The sequence below is a fragment of the Lissotriton helveticus genome, chromosome 1_1 (genome assembly GCF_964261635.1).
Source record: "Lissotriton helveticus chromosome 1_1, aLisHel1.1, whole genome shotgun sequence".
Classification (NCBI taxonomy): Eukaryota; Metazoa; Chordata; class Amphibia; order Caudata; family Salamandridae; genus Lissotriton; species Lissotriton helveticus.
In genome coordinates, this window is record NC_136057.1 from 855,415,824 (window position 1) to 855,431,002 (window position 15,179).

Here is a 15,179-nt window from a genome sequence, read left to right on the forward strand (position 1 = left end):
CACCCTCTGCAACTCTGCTGATCTCTGGACCCGACTGCCCCACTGAATCATAATACTCACCGCGCTAATTCACGCTGACAGGCAAGAGAATACAAATCAACAAAAAAAGAGAGGTTATGTGAGCTTCATAGGCCACAGAGAAGGAGCAAAGCCACTGGGGAATCACACACCCGCTTTGGGTGGTTTAGAAAGCCCTCACACACCGACCTGGTCAGTGTCATGCTTCATCATCGGGCCCCACCAAAGAGGCCGAGTGCCTCTTTGGTGTGCTCCTTCTCTGTGGCCTATGAAGCTCACATAACCTCTCTTTTTTTGTTGATTTGTATTGAACCGGGGACCAAGAGAGGGTTCCTTTAATCTCCCTGCCTCTCCCATTCTTATTTCGATTCAAGAGAATACTACAGAGGAGGGGGCGGCCCAGCCCGGGACCGGCGGGGAGCGCAGTGCGTGAGGAGGCGACGCAAGTCAGCGCTACGAGGCTGGGTGTGGGAATCCCCCAGCACGCCAGCAGTGTTCTGACGCAGTTCACCGGTCCAGTCAGAGAAGGCCTGGTGGTAGTGTATGTTCTGGCCCGCTACTCTCACCCAGTGGAAATTACAAGAAGAGTGTCCAGAAGAGATCTCCTGTACTCAATATGTCATTGACCAGGGGAAAGAGGGACAAATCCCTGAAACACTTTCTGCAGAAGGCAGCAGGACATTCCGCAGCACAGCCTGCAGCTAGAACAGCTCTGGTGGACGAGGAGGACGTGCCAGCGACTAAGGCCTTCATGGTCGAGCTCTTCTCCACTATCAAAGAAGACATTCAGGACCTCCATTCACAGCTTTCTGCGGATCTGAGTGAGGTTCAGCGGGATGTTGATGGAATTGGGGAAAGAGTGGCGACATTGGAGGAGCACGACTTGAGCAGGGAAGACGATCTGCATCAACTACAGCAGGAGATGCTACGTATAAGGGAGCAGAACATAGGGCCCGATTCACAGAATGAACTTAAGACTCAATCCTAAACTTACTACTATTTTGGTATTTACAGAATGCACTTACTACTTTTGGCATTCACAGAATTAACTTACTACTTGTGGTATTCACAGAAGTTAGGATTTTGTCTTAAGTCTGTCTTAAGTCTGTCTTAAGTCGGTCTTAAGTTTGTCTTAAGATAAACTTAAGACAAAATCCTAACTTCTGTGAATACCAAAAGTAGTAAGTTCATTCTGTAAATGCCAAAAGTAGTAAGTGCATTCTGTGAATACCAAAATAGTAGTAAGTTTAGGATTGAGTCTTAAATTCATTCTGTGAATCGGGCCCAATGACTTGCAACCCCATGCAGAAGACTTGAAGAACCGCTCCAGACATAATAATATCCTGATGCGAGCGGTTCCATGGAAAGGTGAGGGCGACGACCTCCGTGCCTATGTCAGTGCCTTGTTCCTACAGATCCTTGAAGACGAAGAGGTACGGGAGATAAAAATGGACCGTGTTCACTGAGTGGGCCTTCTGCGTGGTGCTAAGGCTCCCCCGACATTCTCATCTGCATGCATGATTTTCAACTAAAGGAACGCATCCTGCGTAGAGCTAGGGACCTTAATCCAGTACAATTTTGCGCCACCAACCTGCGCTTTACCAGGACTTAGCAGCTTCCACACTGCTTAAACGCAGAGAATTCAAGCCCATCACCAACCATCTCCAAGAACAGAAGATTCCTTACTCCTGGGGCCTACCATTCTGCCTCATCTTCAAGCTTCAGGGCAAATTGCTTCAGATTCAGGCCTTGGAAGAAGCGTATGACAAGCTGCGTATGGAGAGGGCCCCCGCTGGGTCAGAAGATGCCCAATCACTGCCTCGCAGACGCCGTCGCTCCTCTGAGTGGCAGCGCTTTGGGAGAGTGATGTGAAGCCGCGCACCAGACACGGCTGCTAGCAGGCCGGAGAGGGAGGCAGTCCTTCCATCAGTTACACAAGTGACGGACAACCCCGCGATACCTTGAATTGCTTGGCCTGGCGGCCGCTTGGGTACTTTATTCGGCATATGAGGGAGGAGGCCCTCCGACTCAGCACAGTGTTTCTACACCCTAGTCATCAGTGTGATAGACACATCACCTTTGGTGCGAACAGGGCCTCTGCTGCGATCCCCTGGACACTGACCACTGAGACGAACTTTTGTCATGTTTTTATGTTTTTTCTTTGTCTTGTTTTCTTCAGGGGTTTCTTCTGTTTCTGACATGGGATATTTTTGGGTGTTTTTCTGGGGCTCCGCATCAGTTCACGTGCAGGATAGGCAGGTAGACAGGTTTTGGGAGATGATCCTCACTGGTTTTGATCCCAGTGGCCTTTGGCTGATACATATCTTTTCTCTCCCCCATTGTTGCGATGGGTAGGGACCTGAAAACTGTTAGCTTGAATGTACGGGGGTAAAATATTCCTGTAAAGCGATCTACAATACTCTCCCTGTTATAAAATGCTGGGGGGGATGTCTGTTGCTCCAAGAAACCCATCTGTTAGCTACAGACACCAAGCGAATGAGGGATAGGTGCTTTCCACACAAGTTCTGGTCTTTGGTGTCGGTAGGTTCAGGGGCACGGGTGTGGGTGGAAAGATCACAAGGGATTGTGAGTGGAGGAAGTTGAGGGAAGGAGATGTTTTTGGAAGCGGTGAGACATTCTCCTGGTCTTTATTGGCCTTGTGCGTAACCGGGCTGTTCTGTGGCGGGACTGTCTGGCGGAGGAGTGTGGTTATTGGGTGGTCGGGGCGGGCAACAGCTGTGAGGTCATTGGGTGGGTCCCGGGGGGGCCGCTGATGGGGCGGCGGGAGTACAGTAAGGTGGCTGTGGCGACGTGGGTACTGGGGGTATGGGGTTTGCTTGGCAGTGGTGTTTGGGCTGACTGCCATAAGAAGGCGGGGGAACACCATGCTATTTTTGCAGGACTAACATTTTCTTTTTCTACCAGGGGTTCTGGAAGTAGAGCGGGAGCCAGGGCAGTCGCCTGGTTGGGGTGGCCTTTTTTCTCCAGTCTCTGTCAGTTGGTCAACACAGGAGGCGCGCTGGCGGGTGTGAAGAAGTGACTGGGCAGGGTCCACGATCATTGGGTGATAAACTGTTGGCACAACGGGTGGTATAAAAATTAGTGGGGGGGAGGTTTGTGCCAGTACGATTGCCATTGGGTGCAGGGAAGGTGAGGTTGCCCTGATTTGAGGATACATGAGGGGGAGAAGTTACTGGCATATGTCAAGTCTGGCATTATTCTGGGAGTCTTGGCAAAGGTTTGTGTTTCCAGTGAACGGAACATGGGGCGTACTGGTCATGCGCATGGTTTGTGTTTGGGGGAAGAAGGTTTGGGGGGTTAAAGGATTTGGAGGTCCATGCCATGGCGCTCTGGGTGATGGGACTGTTTGGGGTGAGATTGAAGGTGGGGATATGTCAGGTCTGGCATTATCCTGGGAGGCTTGGCAAGGGATGTGTTTCCAGTGAACGGAACATGGGGCGTACTGGTCATGCGCATGGTTTGTGTTTGGGGGAAGAAGGTTTGGGGCGGTTAAAGGATTTGGAGGTCCAGGCCATGGCGCTCTGGGTGATGGTGACTGTTTGGGGTGAGATTGAAGGTGGGGGCCTTTTGTCAACGGGAGCCACTTGTCAAGGTCCAAGAATGGTCGGGGACTGTCACTCACTTACATTAGGAGGGAGGTGCAGGCGGTGGATGGTCGTCCACGGGGGGCGCCTAGCATGGCCGAAGTTTGGCCTGAGATCATTCTGGGTACGGAATGCAGGCCCGGATTGGTGAATAGTCGTTCACTGCGTGTGGTGGGATCCACAGTTAAATATCCAACGCACGGAGATATGAGAGATGAGGTGAGGATGACCGTGCGGGGGTTTTGGATTCTTAACAAAGACCGAATTTTGTTCGCCTTACGATTCCTTTTTGTAGACTAAGAGCGGTCTACAACTGTTATGTTTACCAAGGGATGCAAAGGACGGCGGTACAAGGGGTGGATGGTCGTTCACCTCGGAAGTGGAGGAGGCACCTTGGGTAACCAATGATTGGTCCGGGACGGTTGTTGGTTTGGTGAGCTCAAGTACAAGTGGTGGACGGTTGTTCGCCGCGAGGGGGGGCAATTATCCAACGCACAAAGATATACAAGATGAAGTGAGGAGGAACAGGCAGTTTTCATGCTTACCTAAGACCAAAGTTTGTTTTCATTGAAATCACATGATTAGCTGAAGATCACGTCACACTCTAGAAAGCTTCTTTGTCGGCATGAGCTTCTACGGTTACTCATTCTTTGCAGACGTGATGCAATTCCATATAGAAGAGGGACAAACCTACATGTTACACGGCATTTGGGTGGGGGGGACATCTTTTATGGGTCAGGAGCGGTCAAAAGGATTTCATTGGTTGTCGAGGGGGCAATGGACTGTTGTACAAGGGGTGGATGGTCGTTCACCTCATGAAGAGGGGGGCACCTTGGATGGCCAGTGGAGTGGTCCGGAACGGTTGCTTGTTCTGCTGAACATGAGTACAGGTGATGGATGCAGGTCAGGTGGTGGATGGCCGTGCACCGCGGGGGGGGGGACGGACTTATTTTGGCCAAATGATTGGGACCAGACATGTTGCTGGTTTATACGGGCATTGGTCCAGGTGGTGGATGGTCGTTCACCGCATTGGGGGGGTGCCGTTTTTCCGGCAGGAATGGCCCCATGGGATGTTTTTTGCTTACCCGGCATGCAGGTGCGGGTGGGAGTGATGGATTATCACCGTGTTGAGAGCATTTTTTTCTTGGTGAAGTTTGTCCCGGGGGACATTCCTGAATTGCAGGGGACGCATGTTAGGTGGATGGTCGTTCACCAGGTGCTGCTGAAGTGGAGGTTGCCTTTAGGCACGGGACTGAAGGGCGCGTGGGCCCGTTCTGGAAGGGCACCTTTCGCGATTCACGTTTATACCAAGATTGGTACTTTGTTGCAGGACACAGGGTGAGGTGGTGGATTGTCGTCCACTGGGAGGCTGCAGGTGCGGCTGGCAGCAGGCGAAAGGTGCCCAGGACAGTGGGTGGGGTGGGGCAGGTAACCGCCCTACGGGGGTTCCCTGGTTGGCGGTACTTTGAGGGGTGGGGAGTCACATACGGGCAGATCCACCCCTCGGGTGAGGGGAGAACGGTACACAGGTGACTGATAGTGGGGCACGGGAGGCAATGAGCAATAAAGGCAAAGTCAACAGAGGATGCTTGGAGGGCAAGTGAAGGTGAGAATGGGGAAAGGAAGGAGGTTATCGAGTGAATGGGTGAAGAGTCAAACAGGTGAGAGGGTTTTGGAAAGGCAGAATGGAGAATGCGTGGGTATGAGATGGAAACGTATATTTCATGCATTGATGTACTGTTAATAAGTCTAAATGATTATGGAAACGTATATTTCATGCATTGATGTACTGTTAATAAGTCTAAATGATTGCAACCTTGTCCTAATAAATGGCCTTTTACGCTTGAAGTAACAGCGTTGAGTGTAGTTATTGTGCGATGCGGCCCCCGGGGGAAGTGAAGGTCGCAAACCAGTCTTCCCCCGGGGTTTTCGCGCAATAAAACAGAAGGACAAGGTGGAGGGCGGGACTATAGGGGTTAACGGAAGGGGTGGGATTGGGGAGGGCATATACGGTGTCAGTAGAGGAAGATCCGGCCTCTTCCTGACACCTGAGCACCACCGGGAGGACGTTTAAGTCTGCCCACCCGCCCACCCTACAGGTTTCAGGGAAGGACCGGGGTGGTTTTTGAGGTCTGGGGGTGCCAGTTTAGGGCAGGTTGCAGAGCAGAGGCGTTACGCTACTTTGGAAGGGTGGGGAGTCACATACAGGCGGATTCACCCCTCTAGTGGGGGGAGAACGGTACACACGGTGACTGATAGTGGGGCACGGGAGGCAATGAGCAATAAAGGCAAAGTCAACAGAGGATGCTTGGAGGGCAAGTGAAGGTGAGAATGGGGAAAGGAAGGAGGTTATCGAGTCAATGGGTGAAGAGTCAAACAGGTGAGAGGGTTTTGGAAAGGCAGAATGGAGGATGCGTGGGTATGGGATGGAAACGTATATTTCATGCATTGATGTACTGTTAATAAGTCTAAATGATTATGGAAACGTATATTTCATGCATTGATGTACTGTTAATAAGTCTAAATGATTGCAACCTTGTCCTGATAAATGGCCTTTTACGCTTCAAGTAACAGCGTGGAGTGTAGTTATTGCGTGAACTCCGGTCTCTGGATTCTCTCGCCACAGACGGACTGCAAACAAATCAAACCGATGTACACCAGTAATCAGGAAACCAGTACCCGGTAACCAGGAAACAGGAGCCAGGGCTGGCTGTCAGAGCGGTTGGGCAGTTGGGGAGATCAATATTTGTGCAGTAAAGTGCAGTTAGGGGGGAGTAGTGCAGCACCCCCTCACCTTGTGCGTACAGCTCCTCTGCTAATGGCACCTGGGACCAGGCTCATTCCCTGCACCGTGGCACAGGCTACTCTAAGCCCCCAGCTGCGCAGGCAGATTCAACTGACCCAAAGCAGTAAGAAGCCAGTGAGATAATGTGAGGTTGCTGGGGCCAAAGCGAGTGGAAAGCCTCAGCCTCGCCACGGAAGAATCAGGCAGAGCACAGCAGTTCCATAAGGGGTTCAGCGGGGTGAAGACTGATGGAAACAAGGTAAAGCAGCGAGCAGCGGTGTGGTATCCTCCACCTCCTTGCGCTGCTCAAACTCTCACACGCAGCGTCTACCAGCAAGTCACAGGTCCCGGACTGGAGTTACTAACAGTCCGCCTGGCACTACCATAGAATATGGGCAGGATTAAGCTGCAGTAACAAAAACGCTGTCCTGACTAATGGCCTAATGTAATTTCCTTTTTTGTACCTATTTTACTAAGGGACTTTGATTGAATGCAGAAGCATGCTATTACATAACATACGTGTGAGTTTATTTAGCTACTGAAAATGGAGCATTTAAAACTAGCCCAAAAAGAAGAGGGCAGTTCGATGACCAATGGAATAAGGTTTGTTTTCTTGCCTGAATGCACAAGCATCTGGCAACACGCTTACCCATTGAAAATATATGTACAACAAGCCTTTAATGTATAGGGTAGTCTGGGGATTATTGAAAGAAAGCATGGAATGCCATTTGATCTCCGAAAGTATCTAGTACTAACACTATGAATTTTTGATGGGAGTATGCGTGACCACAGAAATTAAGTTAAATATAATATGAGTGCATAAGGAATGGGATGTAAGAGAAAGAAAGTATGAATGACATGACAAACCCGATACATGTCGGTGGGAACATTCAGCACAGTTCTGTTAGGTATCTGATTGGAAAGAAACCCAAACCCAAAAAACAGATTGGAGCAGTGTGGGGTTCATTAGAAGATATAAGATAATGTGATAGATAGGAAGGTGTGTGATAGAAATGTGGGCTACCTTTTGCTTCACCTGTATGAATGAGTTGTACACAACTAATAATGTGAATTTATATGTAGAAGTAAATTATACATATTGTTTTTATGTTTTCTATTTAGGCATACTTGTTTTTATTATAAAGTGTGGGAAAAAAATGATTAATCCTGAAAAAGGTGGCCTAAAAATAGGGGTGTCCACTGAAACTCGTCAATGCAGAATTTGATTCCAAATCTGGAGGGCATTGAAAGAACATTGTAGACATTTATGATTTGGTTATCCTTTTTTATGCAACAATGACCCAAGAAGATTGGTTACAGTAAAAACATATGTTGCTGTTAGTTGTATTCTCCCAGCCTATGTCTATGTGTTTTGAAATGTACAGTTTTTATTGTAAATTATGTCCCTCTTCCCTTTCTAGAAGGGACTTACAAGTATGGAGTTTTAACCTGTATTTTTATATACTTTATGAATGTGCACTGACATGCGATTTGTTTATCAGTTTCAGAATGAGATCTGGTATTTGAATAACACGTCAAGAGAATATTTTCTCTTTTTTAAACAATAATATTGTGTGGTCTTTGTACGTTAGTGTTATCGGGGATGCACATGAAATATGGAATGAAGTTGGAATCCTTGAAACCCTATCTATAAACCCAATGGGAGTTTGTCCTTGACTGAATAGTCTCATGCAGTGCCCTGTCCCTGTGGATAAGTAGGGCCCCTCTCTGCTTTTTTTATGTTTAAGAAGGCTACTTTATTGGGTGCCACAATATGTGCTGTAAACCTACTACTATCACTTAACTTATGTACCCTGAATACATGTAGGACCATTACTAGGGACTCATAAGTGTAATAAATATAGCAATCAGGTGTAAGCCAGTTGTACCATTCAGGGAACGAGCACAACCACTTTCCCACTGGTTGACTCGAAAAAGTGCAGAGTCCTAAAGCCAACTACAATTGGTCCAACAACAGAAGGCAAAAATCTGGGGGAGAACCCACAAAAGGGCTAGGTCCAACTCTCACAAAGGCTCAGTTAGCCTTACGAGGGCTCAAGCAGTCCCAATCTAGCACATCCACCCTCTCGATTAGTTAATTTGATCTTCAAACGTTTATGTTAGACCTGACATCCTTGGCCTGGTTTCCCCTGATTTTTTAGCTTTCTGACCTCTTGTTTTGCTGACTTAATTTTTGCTGGATTTAGTAGGCCTGCAGCACTGATTGTGCCAATCACTTCAGTAGTCCTTTTAAACATGTCTCAAGCCTGCCATTGCAGAGCCTGTGTGCAATTTAAACCGCTCGGTAAACCTGGCAAGAAACCACTTGCCAGGCCCAAACCTTCATTTTTTATAAATATAAGTCACCCCTAAGGTATGTCCTAAACAGCCCCAAGGGCAGGGTGCAGGATATTAAAAAAGGTGGACATGTACTTTTGAGTATTATTTGTCCAGGTAGTGAAAAACCCTAGGGACTGCAGCCAGGCAACTATTAGAGGAGCACATGTTTCTCTTAGGGCTGTAGCGCTGTATCCTAGTTCACAAATATCTGCATGATTGTAAGAAGGAATTCAGAAAGGTTTTTGTGACTACTCATGGTAAGGTGCAACTGTCACAAGGTTGAACGAAGGCTCCTAGAAACTATTGTGAATCCTAGACATTCGAAAATCTATATTCAGAGGTAGGCAGAAATCTATGAGTGCTTATTTTCCAGTGCATTTAACCACTTTGTTACAATTTATTTTCCTTTTCTCACCCTTTTTTTTCTCTTTCTGTCTATAAATTTTTTTATCTATAATTTGCTTTATTATCTGTTTTCCCCTTTTGCTTTTTAACTAATCTTTTCTTTCTCCCTTCTTTAACTTTATTTTATTTTCTTCTTTCTTTCACTTTTTGACCTTCAATGCTTCTTTCCTTCATTCTCAACCTTTCCTTTCTTTTATCTTCCCTGATTTGCTTTCTCACACTTTCTCCTTCTCTTTCTTGTATCTTATGCTTGTATTTTTCTTTATTTTTGTCACTGGTTTGTTTATTCTCTCTACCTTACATTTCCTTTGTTTATATTACTGTCTTTCTTGTTTCTTTCTTTCTTTCTTTTTTCTTTCTTTCTTTCTTAGTTTCTTTGTTTGTTTGTTTGTTCCTTTCTTTCTTTCTTCTTTCTTTCTTTCTTTCTTTCTTTCTTTCTTTCTTTCTTTCTTTCCCCATCAACGCCGAGGATGCCTGGCTCCACCTTGGGGATTCCCAGTAGGGACCATCCCACAGGGAAAGCCAGGACGGGTTCCCCAGCGGTATACAGCGCCGGGACGCCCCTTTGCTGGGGCAGCTGTGCGCTTTACAAGTATACGACATTTAACATTTCTTTCTTTCTTTCTCTCTTTCTTTCAAGCGTTCTTCTTTCCACCATACCACAACTCAATCATGCTATTCCTTGTATTGCGTTATTTATTAGGTTTTCCCTGCAGATCAACAATCCTGGATCAAACGTGACAGATTATTACATTATTTTAAAGGTTTAGTGGGACCCAGAATATCTAAATTGTTCTGGCTAGCCTAATGGGCTACAGTTGCTGTAGTGAGGGCTGTCCATCACCACCCCCTTTTGTACCGCTTCTGGCTCTCTAGTGTCACTGCTTTATACTGTGTGCCATCACAGATAGAGAGCAATAGTATTGTAATTTAGTATCCCATTACAAAAGATGTAGCATTCAACAACATATTGTTTGTCTTTTTTCAGGCCAGCTATTGCTGATTACTGGTATTCCTTGTCCTACGTTTACTTTTCTGCACTTGGAACCCTTGCTACTCTCATTGGTGGTTTAATTGTCAGTCTTCTAACAGGTAATGCAATATGTTTAGGCTGTGAATCAGTTATATTGTGGCATGGCTTGGTTGCTGTTCTGAATTGTAATATTGTTTGACCTCCTCCATCTCTCGGTGATTACAGTCGGTGTCCTGCGCTGTGAATCTGACCTACAAGATGACGATATTTCTCACACGAGGTTATAGTTGTATGGCCCATGCTTTTATGACAAATCTAATTGATCTTACAAAGCGTGTGTCTTTTGTTGCACATTAATGATAACTACACTGGTGTAAGGAACCTATCTGCTATCGTGAAAGTCAAAACATGGCGTCGACTATAATTCGTATGCTGTGAAGCACAATGCAATGTGATATGCTTGGAAGGGATGCCATCCTTACATGTCTAATGTAATTTGCCACTGCTGCTCCAAAAATGTATATAATATTCAAAAGTTGAAGAATTAAAGGTGTCGTTTAAACCCCCAAAGGGCAGTCCAGTCTGCTGAGGCATTGCTTCAGCTGAGGTCCTGCTACCTTCCCTATTTTAGCTGACTATTGCAGCAGCAGTAGTTTTCTGATAAAAGTGGTCTCTCTGGCATAGCAGAAGCACTTTCCCCACAAATCACTGCTGAGCGGGCTCCATGTTTTTGGGCCTTCACGTCACTGGTTTTTGTTTTTTACAAACAATGGGGCTTATTTACAAGGCTCTTGCGCCATTTTTACACCCTTTTTTCCATGTTAAAAATGACGCAAAAGTGGCACAAGGGCCTTGTAAATCTGCCCCAAAGTGCCAAAAGATTATTTTTAGGTTTTTGGTCCTTGAGAGAGGATGGTAAGTTACACAACACCCCCCCCCCCCCCCACCCCCATTATCGATATGAATGGTTGCATTGGTACATTGTTGCCTAGATATGAGTTACCACGAGGAAAGGTGTATGCACTGACTGCACAGGAGAAAGATGTCTCACGAGCAAAGAAAAACATTGGGCTACATTGGGTTTCAAAGATAACACCATACAAAAGCGATAGCAGTTTGACACATTTGTGCTCAGGGCCTAAGTTCTCTAAAGTGAAGCGGCAAAGACCACATCATTTGGTGAGATACAAGAAAGAGATGAGAGGAAAAACACATTTATGATCATATGGTTAAACCTTCAGTGTGCAGTCATGCATTCTAGTCTCAGCAATGCACAATCTGTGTTTTAATGTTTTGTGACTGGCATCCTTTAAGAATATGCACAGCATTTCTTAAAACTGAAATGCTGATTTATGGAACATGGACATAAGGTGGAGCTGCTGCTCCAGTAACAGCCAAAAGGCACATGATTGCTGAGACTGTGGAATGTGCAACAAATGGAATTCCAAACACATGTGATTCTGCTTGGATAGAAAGCAATTGATCAGTTTAAGTTACAGGGGAGCAGCAGCATAAGAGGGTAAAGGGTGTCCAGTCTGTTAGTATTTACACTTTTCTAAAGGTGTCAATGTTTCTTTACTCTGCCTTGGTTGCGCCATATCCTGAATAGACCCAAGAGAATGTAGAGTTTAAATGGCAGCAAAATTAGGATTTGTTTTACAAAGATTTGATATTATGATCGGTTCATTATAAGTCCTTCAACGAGTAGGTTGATTCAATGCCTTCTCTTTGAATAATGCTGTTTTAAAATCTCGTTGGAGCTGTATTACTACAAGGATAAAAAAGATGGGTGCATGCATACCTTGGCTTATTTTCTCAAAAAAGTAAAAAGAGAGTGAGTGCATAATTTTGTGAAACGATATTTGGCAGTCTGCAAAACCATAAATCATTACAGGCTGTACCTAGTAGAAGTTTGGACATTTTGGGAATTTCCCAATATTCATCCTTCACCAACGTTGGTCATTTCTAGGTTTCACCTGCACGACGCTTGCGCTGTGCTTGTAACACCTCTTGTAAATAAAATAAAGTCTTAAAAAGGGGCTTACAAACCGCCCATTAATTACCATTTCTTGTGTACAGCGTCCGCCTCATTTCATTGCCTCGTATTGGTCAGTGCCACACAGGTACCTCCTAGTTTCACTTTCCGTTGTTTGTTGGTGCATCCCTCGGATCATGGACCAAGTACAGCTGGGCCCTCAGCAAGTGTCCTTCAATGTCCTTCCAGTGGCCAGGCATTTTTGGAGGTACTTTTTTTACCTTCTTGCTAGCACTTCATACAAGTGCATGTTTGCAATTCATCTCCCCTCACAGTGTCCCCTGTTATTTTCCCCCCATACTAAGCAGTCCACCCACTCCCGTTCTTGCTTGGTTCGTTCCACATGCCTCCTTTCACCCACTGTTGCTGTTAACAACCTTCTCATTTACATCTGAACCTGATACCCTAACCCTAGTCCACACATACGAGAAAAAATACGGCGAGCAGGAGGGGGCTGAACTCCTCTTGGATGCTAAAGGGCGTAGGGTGGCTTGTAGTAGGCCAGTTCTGCTGCTTGGTCCAATACCTCGGCTCCCTGCTGTTTCTCCAGTGGTTGTTTCCCTTTTCTAGAGCAGAATTATGGCACTTACCACAAGAAGGCTAATTAAGACAGGTCGCTTGATTAAGCAAGGAGCTCTCTAGCTGTTTGAATTACAACCTCGACACATAATTTTGTGCTGAGGCTACCCACCAGGAAACTATACACTCAGGAGTAAATATTTAAAACCGCCATAGCCACTAAAAGAAAATTCTACATTGAACGTGCAAAACAAAAAAAAAACTTTATTGCTTGATTTGGGAATTTTAACATCTATATATTGTCTCATTTAAAATTGCTTCTTCTTGGGTACTGACCTGCTGTATCACACATGTGAAGCTCGTATCTCGCTTCTAGGCATGATTGGTAGATGTCTTTCCCAATTGCAATCTTATCGTACACAGAGTCGTTATATGGGTGCTGAGGTCATTGTTCAGGGCAGTCAAGTGCTATCACAAGAAATGTTTATATGTATACAGTCTCTCACTGTATTGTCAGAATGTACACATGATTGTAGTGTTTCTCTAGCACACACATGTTAACAAGGACAATCCCAGGGTACTTGATACGTACTTCAACTTTAGCGGTTGGGTGGTGCCTTCTGCTCAGTGAAAATGTGAAATAACGGATTGTCTGACTTTGCTGGGGTTGTGGGGAGAGCCAATTGAGGTAATATTACAGCACAGTATCCAGAGTTAAAAATTGACATTTGCCAGGTTGTTTTCACCTGCTGTTCCTATACAGAGTCTGTACCATGCTCATGTTTAGAACCAAAGCTATTACAGATTTCAATCACACCCAGTTCTTGCATTTTATATGTACAGGTTGGGGCCCTATCACATTAATTTAATCAACCATTTTACTCCCTCTCTAACATAAATGTATTTAACACATATCCTAGTCTTACCAAACAACTAGGCTCAAGACATAAGTAAAATTAAAAAAGACTATTGAATATAATTGGTTACCTCTTATGCTTTCAACATTCACAAGTGCCAAAACAGTGCCCCAAAATAGTTGGGCACCATGACTGCACCAAATAGGGGTAGCAGAGACCAGAAATGTTAGGCTTGGAATGTGTACTGGTATAATCTGACTAGAACTATGACCCCCTCCCTTCATTGTGCACACACTTAATTAGAGACCCCTGGAATAACGTGATGTGTGGGAAAGAATTGATCACATACAGAAGGGGAGAAAAAGAGGCTGAGAGAGGCCCCACGCCGGTTTCCTTTGGAAACTCGAAACACAAAAATGGCATGGTAACCAGTTTGAGAGCACCTGGACAAGAGTATTCTACATGTGTTGCTCTTGGGACCATGTCACTCTGCTACTATACTTCCTACACAAGGCTCTGGCAATTCCAGAAATTGGACAAGGCAGGCTCACTCTCGTAATGTGACATGCTTAATCATCATACACCTCATCCCACTCTGGGGAGATGATAGTGAGATGATACTATCCAAGTGGACTCTACATCAAGTTGGGCTATCTTTGAGAAGTTCTTAAGAAATTATTTTATTTTTGGATAATATTCTCTGATTCAGTTAGTGTTATTAAAAAGTAACTTAGGGGGCATGGCTAAGATGGCGGCGAGATAGGACGTGGGTCCCTATCCCTCCGGCGCCGCCGCTGCTTAGCTTTGTTATATCGCCCATTCTGGCACCCATCCGTGCTTACCGGTGGGTCTGATGAATCGCTAAGCTGCCCCGGATCTGATGACGACCTTCGTTTTGAGGCACAGGTGACTTGTACCACCGTACGGACCCTTCCCGGTCCTGGCATTGCTGCAGCCCGGTGGGAGAAGAGTGGCCAGACAGACAGTCGTGTGGCGGCGCAGACTGCCTTGATCCCCAGTGTGATCCGCCCCGGGAGCTCATACCAGCGGCCACAATCACCCCCTTCGGGCGGGATCTTCGCTGGACCTGTGGAGGAGCGTAGCCAGAGTTGGCGCGATCACGCCGAGACGCGCTGTGAAGGCGGCACCATTTCGGAGCTCCGGTGATGGCCTACACGCGTCCCCCAGAAGATGGCGCCCGGGGATGCGTGAAAGCAAGAGCCGGTACACGACTTAAGGACAGGGAGCGGCCCGGATCCCTGACTGCTGTGTGTCCTGGCATCGTGGTGCGGCCGGGAGTGGCCGCTATCACTGAAGCGGTGATCCCCTGTAAGGCCAGCGGGTAAAGAGTGGCAGGCCGGGAGTATGAGATGCAGCCTGAGGAGGTGAGACCCGCTCTGCAGGTCGGCAGGCGGATCGGCGCCCCGACAGTGCCTGGGAGCTTGGGAAGCAGGGCACAGCAGCGTTGCCCGATCTAAAGCCCTAGTGTGGGAGGGTCGGCGAGGCTTGGCAGGAGCGGTGCAGCCCGGAGCCCTGAGCCCATGAAGGGTTGAGACTGTGCATGGAAGCCCACATTGTGCTCTCTGTAAGTGCTCCTACTTGATTTGCCAGCAATATCTTCCCCGCTGGTGATTGCCATACA

The 15,179-nt window shown here is 46.5% G+C and overlaps 1 long non-coding RNA gene across 1 annotated transcript in view; it reads left to right on the plus strand.

The window, feature by feature from the left end:
- Positions 1–10,140: 10,140 nt before the first annotated feature.
- The window catches only part of LOC144770991 (uncharacterized), a 189,701-nt gene continuing 184,662 nt past the window's right edge, over positions 10,141–15,179 (plus strand). The window contains exon 1 of the long non-coding RNA XR_013599091.1: positions 10,141–10,245. This is a non-coding gene — a long non-coding RNA (uncharacterized LOC144770991). The remainder of the gene's footprint in view (positions 10,246–15,179) is intronic.